Here is a 7,578-nt window from a genome sequence, read left to right on the forward strand (position 1 = left end):
TAGGCTTTGGGAGAAATATAAAAATAACTAGCACATTTCTGCCTTCAAGTAGAAGAGTTTATAAGTCTTGAGTGTTAAAAAATCCCTTATTAGTTATTGGGTTGTTTTTTTTTTTTAATGTCAAGAAATAAAGAGGGAAAAACTAAATTCTCTTTAGTTTTATGAAGTGACTAAAGAGTACTTTCTAGCCTGTGGGTTTTCTTGAAACATCTAACAAGTTCTATGACAGCATGTATTTCTTTATTATAAAGTTTGTGAGCCATAGAGAAGACATTTTAAAAATAATTACGCCTGGTGAATGGTGTAATTGTCCCTCTCCATAGAATTAAATCTGCCACAAAACATGTCACTGCTCTAAGGATATTTTTAGGTTTCCTTTTTTAGACTATAAATATATACAACTCAAATGGCATCCGCCCACTCTTGTTAATTCTGCCTGGATAATTCCTATTTACACCATTGGTTCCAAAGTTTAATCTCTCTGAAGAGATCTCCATGGGCCCAAAGGGAATTGTCTGAAAGACCCTAATAGGTTGTATCACTTCATTTAACGGTATTTAGTGACAGCAAAGGCTGAAAATCTGAAGTGGAAAGGGAACCCGTAATTCTACCCCTAATTATCATGATTTAGTAAAAGCTCTGACATTTGATTTACTGCTTGTACTTGGGACTCTTGCTGTCTTCCACCATTCACAATCGTAGTGCTGGGAACACACTCTCCAAGTAATGAGCTGAACTCCTGGCCTGACAAAAGCCATTCTCTTGGCCACATACTCTATGTGCAGGCAACGTCATCTGACCTGTCAGGCCATTTCAGCCCCCAAGCCATGCCCAGGACGGTTCCACTACTTTGAAGCCTCTTGCTTGCCTATCTGCTCAGCTAACTCCCAATAATTTTCTCCTTTCCCTGGGTTTCAGTAGCACTTAGCTCAGACCTGAACACTAGCGTTAATCATTTTATCAATTGGGTTAGGCTAAGTTATACTACAGCAACAGTCAACTCTGAAAATCTTAGTTATTGTATAGGCAGAGGCTTATTTACCTGTCAAGCAAGGCCTACTCAGGTAATAGTGAATAGGATTCTGGTCCTCCATGCAAACTCAGTGATCCCAGCTAAGAAATAATTAGTCGCTTTGGTCCTGCCTAACTGCAAGAGAGTGTGTGCATCCAGGAGAAGAGCTGAAGGTACGGATGAGTATTACAAGTCTGACTGCAGCTAATTTTTATGTACTCTAATCAAGGTAAATGTCTCCAGCAATAGAGTGTAAGCATCTTAATTGGAGGACTCATAATTATTCATCTCACTGGTATATCCCCAGTTCTGAAAAGAGTACCTGTACCTAGAAGGTTCTAAGTAATTACTGAATAAATGAATGAATAACATACACTAATTGATATCAACTGCCTGGGACTGAGGAAGAGCCCAGCCTCTCCAAAAGCACGTGGCCACCAAATATCAGAAGGAAATCAACATTTGTTAGGAAAATTCAGGACACAAAGTGGCTGTTAAGGAAGCACAGGTATTGGCTACAGCACTTCATAGTTACTGAGTAAATGAATGGATGGATGGGTGGGTGGCTATGTGGAGGAGTGTTAGGCAGACCATCCCCAGTGCCACTGATGTGATCGTGCTCAGATCACTGTCTCTATCATCAAATTACAATGGCCACTATAAGGAACATCACTGTCTCCAATCTTTTTTTCCCTCTCAATATACTGTCTATACTGATGTCAGTCATCCTTCTAAAATTCAGCTACCTACCTCTACCTACCATTGTGCTCCTTGCCAAGAGATATAATATGCTTTTCCCAGAGCCAAAAAAAGCACAGTGACCATCTAAAATTCAGCTACCTACCTCTACCTACCATTGTGCTCCTACACAGACAAGTTAGCTTTGTCCACACTAGATTGTTTGTTATTCCCTGGAAAGGATGTGCATCTTCACATCTCTGATCCTCTGCTCATCCCTCTTTCTCCCTATCATAGGATGCCAAGGCTAACTGGCATTTTCTTTGTGAAACCTTCCCAGATCTCTTCAGACAGAATTCACCACTCCCTTCTGTGTTCTCCCATTATACCTGGATTATACTTTTTTTAAAATACTGCACTTAGGATAATAAGCTTTATATTTGGATTTAGACATTAGAGTTGAAAAAAGGACACTCTAGTTGCATATGTGTATGTATTAAGCTGTGGTTTCTTGAGAGCAAGGACCTTATTTGATTCTCTTGATGAAGAGAGTGGATTGTAAACACTCCGTCACTCATTCTTCATTCGACAAATACTACTGGGTGCCAAATATGTGAAGTGAAGAAGACAATTAACACTTCTAGAATGAATTAAATCCTAAGTAGAGGTCCGTTCATCCAGAGCCCTTTTGTCATTTTCACATAGTACACAACAGTATCTTGTCTAGATGCCTATTGCACTCTTGATTCTCAAAAGAGTGAAACAGAAACCCTCACTATGAAATACTTCCCTGATAATATCTCATATTCATTTGGGAATTTGGGGATTAGGGGATTAGGTTGACAATGTCTGAATTTTATGGAAGTTTTTATTGGCCAACCTGACCTTTTGGATATGGACTTGCATTGGTTACAATGTGCAGAAATTGGCCGCCCTGTGCATTTATTTGCTGCACACATCCCCATTACTCAAGACGAAATGTTTGCAGTGTTTTTAAGATGATCCTTAATCTTTTCAATGGTCACATAAAATTGTTCTTGTGCACCCTGGGCTTTCATTTTATTTCTTTTTAAGGCACTGATAGAGTAAAATGTGAATGCTTTCAAACAGTTTCTATTTTCTGCACGGTGTAGAAGTTGGGTGTCGAAATATACACTGCATTTCTTCCCTATGGATTGAATAGCACAGAGCCAGCAGTCTACCATAAACCATCCATTCTCCCTTCAGACCAGGCCCTGAAACTCCCATTAAAGCTAATGGAGACAATTATGCCCACAAACCAAAGGGAAAATAAACCCCTTCATTTGTAAATTAGCCTGATTCCAGTAGATTTTCTATGTCAAACCAAGAAAGAATAACATGAAAACATGTCAATCATGACCCTCTATTTAATTGTCTGAAATAAACGTTCATCTGGGAAGTCTCCCATTCCCTCCAGGAAGAAAAAAAGAGACAGCAAACTCAACAGCTATTTGGGACATTAGTCTGTGAACTTATCCACTATTTCCTTCCCAAGCCTTTTGGTAAACAGTAAATGGCTGTCTGTTGATTGCATTTAGAGATCCCATAAATCTATATAGATCAAACCCACTTTCTACAAGCCATTTCCTATGGAGATAGATTGGTTTGCTTTCACTTGTGCCAATTGTTTATTAGAAAGAATGAAAGTGGACGTCTCTTTTAAGATTGTTTTTATAAAACTGAAAAGTTTGTTTCCCCTTTCCAAAAACAACTGTCTCTAAATTTAGTTCTAAATTACGGAAGTCGTAAGTTGACTCCCTATGACAGGGCTGAAATATCCAAGAGCACTGGCCTGAACAGTACCTGTAATTAATAGAAGCCTTCGTAGTGTCTTTCTTTCTAGGAAATATACTCAGCAAGCTTTTAGGCATCATTTATATATGGGAACTGTAGGGAGACTTCTGAAACAACAGTCCATGACTCACCTACTTGCACTCCCCACCAACAATGCACAAGTAATTCCACTGCTAGGTATTCACCCAAAAAAATAAACACACTAATTTGAAAAGATATATGCACCTGTATGCTTTTTGTGGCATTATTTACAACAGTCAAGATATGAAAACAACCCGAGTGACCATCCACAGATGAATGGATAAAGAAGATGTGATATATATGTACAATGGAATATTAGCCATAAAAAAGTGAGACCTCGTCATCTGCAGTAACATGGATGAACTAGAGGGCATAATGCTAAGTGAAATAAGTCAGTCAGAGAAAGACAAATACCATATAATTTCACTCATATGTGGAATTTAAGAAACAAAACAAACAAACAAGGGGAAAAAAGGGAAAAAACAGACTCAAATACAGAGGACAAACTGGTGGTTGCCAGAGGGGAAGTGGGTGGGAGGGATGGTTAAAGTAGATAAAGGGGATTAGGAGTACACTTATTCAGATGAGCATTGAGTGAAGTACAGAATTGTTGAATCATTATATTGTACACCTGAAATACAACACTGAGTGTTAATTATACTTCAATTCAAAAAAAGAAATTCACCGGGGCGCCTGGGTGGCTGAGTCGTTAAGCATCTGCCTTCGGCTCAGGTCATGATCCCAGGATCCTGGGATCGAGCCCCTCATCGGGGTCCCTGCTTGGCGGGAAGCCTGCTTCTTCCTCTCCCGCTCCCTTTGCTTGTGTTCCCTCTCTCGCTGTGTCTCTCTCTGTCAAATAAATAAATAAAATCTTAAAAAAAAAAAAAAAGAAATTCACCTGCCCATTTTGCCCTTAGAGTACAACCAATACATTTCAAAAATGAAATGAGCTGTGGAGATCATTTCCACCCACAGACAGCTGCTGCCCATGCGTTTTCCCTGGGACATTCCATCCTCATCTTCCTACAACCAGCCTTGGTCCCTCTCCTTCTATAGCACAGTGACTCAGGGCATAATTCACAGATTGGTGCATTTTGTTCCATCTGAACACTTTGCCTTCACCAGGATGTGCTGCCCTAAGTTGATAAAGGTGAGCCAGAGCTCCCAGTAGGTCAACTGAGAAAGTTGCAGCCTGCTGTTCTCATTGTTCTTTCTATTCATTACACTTCAAAAAAAAATTTTTTTTTAAAGTTCAAACCATATTTAAGCTATAAAAGATAAACTGATACATGCAATATCTTTCATAAAGATACACGTTTAGAATGAAATGTAAAAGAAAAAAAGACTTTCAAAATACAGTAAGAATGAGGGTGCCTGGCTGGCTCAGTTGGTGGAGTATGTGGCTCTCGATCTCAGGGTTGTGAGTGTGCGTCCCACACTGGATGTAGAGATTACTTAAAAAAACAAAATCTTAAAAAAATATACAGTAAGAATGATCACAGCATTATTTACAATGAGAAACGGTTTCTGTCATTTTCACCAGTGATGTCCAGTGCCTGTGTAAAGCTCATTATAGTCATTAAATATGTGTTAAAATAATGAATGGCAAATAAATTATGGTAATTTCCTACTTTAAAACTTCAATTTCTTTTAGATAAGAAGTGTAATGCTCCAACGTTGCTGGCAGTTAGATGGTAGTTTCCTTAGTAGGGATAAAGTATAGACTGGGAACGGGCATCTTGGCAGAAGCAGGAGGTATTGATCTCGGTAGTGGTTACATGGAGAGACACACATTATGTATGTACAAAGATTCATGCAGATGAACACTTCAGATTAGTATTATACTTTGCTATATCTATAATATCCTCAATTTTTATTTTTTATTTTTTTATTTTTTTAAAGATTTTATTTATTTATTTGAGAGAGAGAGAATGAGAGACAGAGAGCACAAGAGGGAAGAGGGCAGAGGGAGAAGCAGACCCCCCGCTGAGCAGGGAGCCCGATGTGGGACTCGATCCCGGGACTCCAGGATCATGACCTGAGTCGAAGGCAGTTGCTTAACCAACTGAGCCACGCAGGCGCCCAATATCCTCAATTTTTAAAAAAGTAAATGATTACAGCATGACACTTCTGATCTATGTGAAAATCTGCTTTGTTCTCCATTCAGAAGGCCCTTTGTCTACTCTTGTTGGGGGGGGGGATGATCCTTTATTCTTGAACCTATTTATCAATTTGATTAATATATAAATACTATTTCCCACTAGTTCCAGCTTAAATTATTGAGAATTCCCAGATAACCGTTTGAATTTGTTTTGTCTTTCTGGGGGGAGAAAACCCACAGTTTGAAACTTCAAAATAAAAACCTAAAAGAACATAAAAAGTACATAAATTTTCAAGCACATTTAGACACACTACTATAGAGATTTCTTAAAACCAATATAAAGTTCGTAGTCATCCAGTGTTTTTGGAATCCTAAAATATCTAATTAAGGGAACACCAAACATAAAATGGAAACAATGTCTCCAGTTTGCAATATTGATGGGACCTTTTTTCAAGCAACTTTCCATTCTACCTAGAGAGCATCTAACTAGCTCACACCATAGTCATTAAGGGAAAGAGAGCCCATTAATCATGTAACTTTAAACGGGTTACTTAGCCCCTTCACTAGGTTTCAATTTGCTCTTAAAAAAAAACAGGGACTGGGCGCCTGGGTGGCTCAGTTGGTTGAGCGACTGCCTTCGGCTCAGGTCATGATCCTGGAGTCCTGGGATCGAGTCCCGCATCGGTCTCCCTGCTCAGCGGGGGGTCTGCTTCTCCCTCTGACCCTCTTCCCTCTTGTGCTGTCTCTCATTCTCTCTCTCAAATAAATAAATAAATAAATAAAATCTTTAAAAAAAACCAAAAAAACAAAAAACCAGGGACTACTATTAGGTAGCCAGGAAAATGCTGTCCCAGGAAAGGAACCCTCCTCTAAAACTGATTGTTGAAGCAGGGCTCATTCCCAGGCTGGCGGAGTTCCTGAAGTTGTCACCTCACCCCTGCTTGCAGTTCGAGGCAGCCTGGGCTCTGACCAACATTGCTTCCGGGACTTCAGAGCAGACTCAAGCCGTTGTGGAAGGTGGGGCCATCCCACCTTTGGTTGAGCTCCTGTCTTCCTCCCACATGAATGTGTGTGAATAGGCAGTGTGGGCTCTTGGTAATATAGCAGAATTCAGAGACCTCGTTATCTCGAGCAATGCCATTCCACATCTGCTGGCCCTCGTTTCATCAACCATACCAATCACGTTTCTGCGGAACATCACGTGGACCTTGTCCAACTTGTGCCGAAACAAGAACCCTTACCCTTCCGTGAAAGCCGTGAAGCAGATGTTGCCCGTCCTATCCCACCTCCTGCAGCACCAGGACAGCGACGTTCTCTCAGACACCTGCTGGGCCCTGTCCTACCTCACTGATGGCTCCAACGAGCGCATCGGCCAAGTGGTCAACACAGGGGTCCTGCCCAGGCTGGTCCAGCTCATGAGCAGCTCGGAGCTCAATGTCTTGACCCCCTCCCTCTGCACCGTGGGGAACATCATCATGGGAACGGATCACCAGACCCAGGTGGCCATCGACGCGGGCATGCTGAACGTGTTGCCCCAGCTCCTGATGCACCCCAAGTCCTCCATCCAGAAGGAAGCAGCTTGGGCCTTGAGCAATGTGGCTACAGGGCCTCGCCAGCACATCCAGCGGCTGATAGCTTGCGGCATGCTGCCTCCTTTGGTGGCTCTGCTGAAAAACGGAGAATTTAAAGTCCAGAAAGAGGCCATTTGGACCGTGGCTAACTTCACAACTGGAGGCACCACAGACCAGTTGATCCAGCTTGTCCACTCTGGCGTCCTGGAGCCACTGGTGAATCTGCTTACCGTCCAAGACACCAAAATTGTTATCATCATCCTTGATGTTATCTCTTTTACCCTCCAGGCAGCAGAGAAGCTTTCAGAGAAGGAAAACCTGTGTCTTCTGATAGAGGAAATGGGTGGCATTGATAAAATTGAGGCTTTGCAACTTCATGA

At 41.2% G+C, this 7,578-nt stretch overlaps 1 pseudogene; it reads left to right on the plus strand.

Annotated features, from left to right (window-relative positions):
• The first annotated feature begins 4,652 nt into the window (after positions 1 to 4,652).
• Positions 4,653 to 7,576, plus strand: LOC102747339 (importin subunit alpha-8 pseudogene; annotated as a pseudogene).
• The last annotated feature ends 2 nt before the right edge of the window (positions 7,577 to 7,578 follow it).

Source organism: Leptonychotes weddellii, chromosome 5, assembly GCF_054177405.1.
Source record: "Leptonychotes weddellii isolate Sample4059 chromosome 5, ASM5417740v2, whole genome shotgun sequence".
In the NCBI taxonomy this organism is placed as follows: Eukaryota; Metazoa; Chordata; class Mammalia; order Carnivora; family Phocidae; genus Leptonychotes; species Leptonychotes weddellii.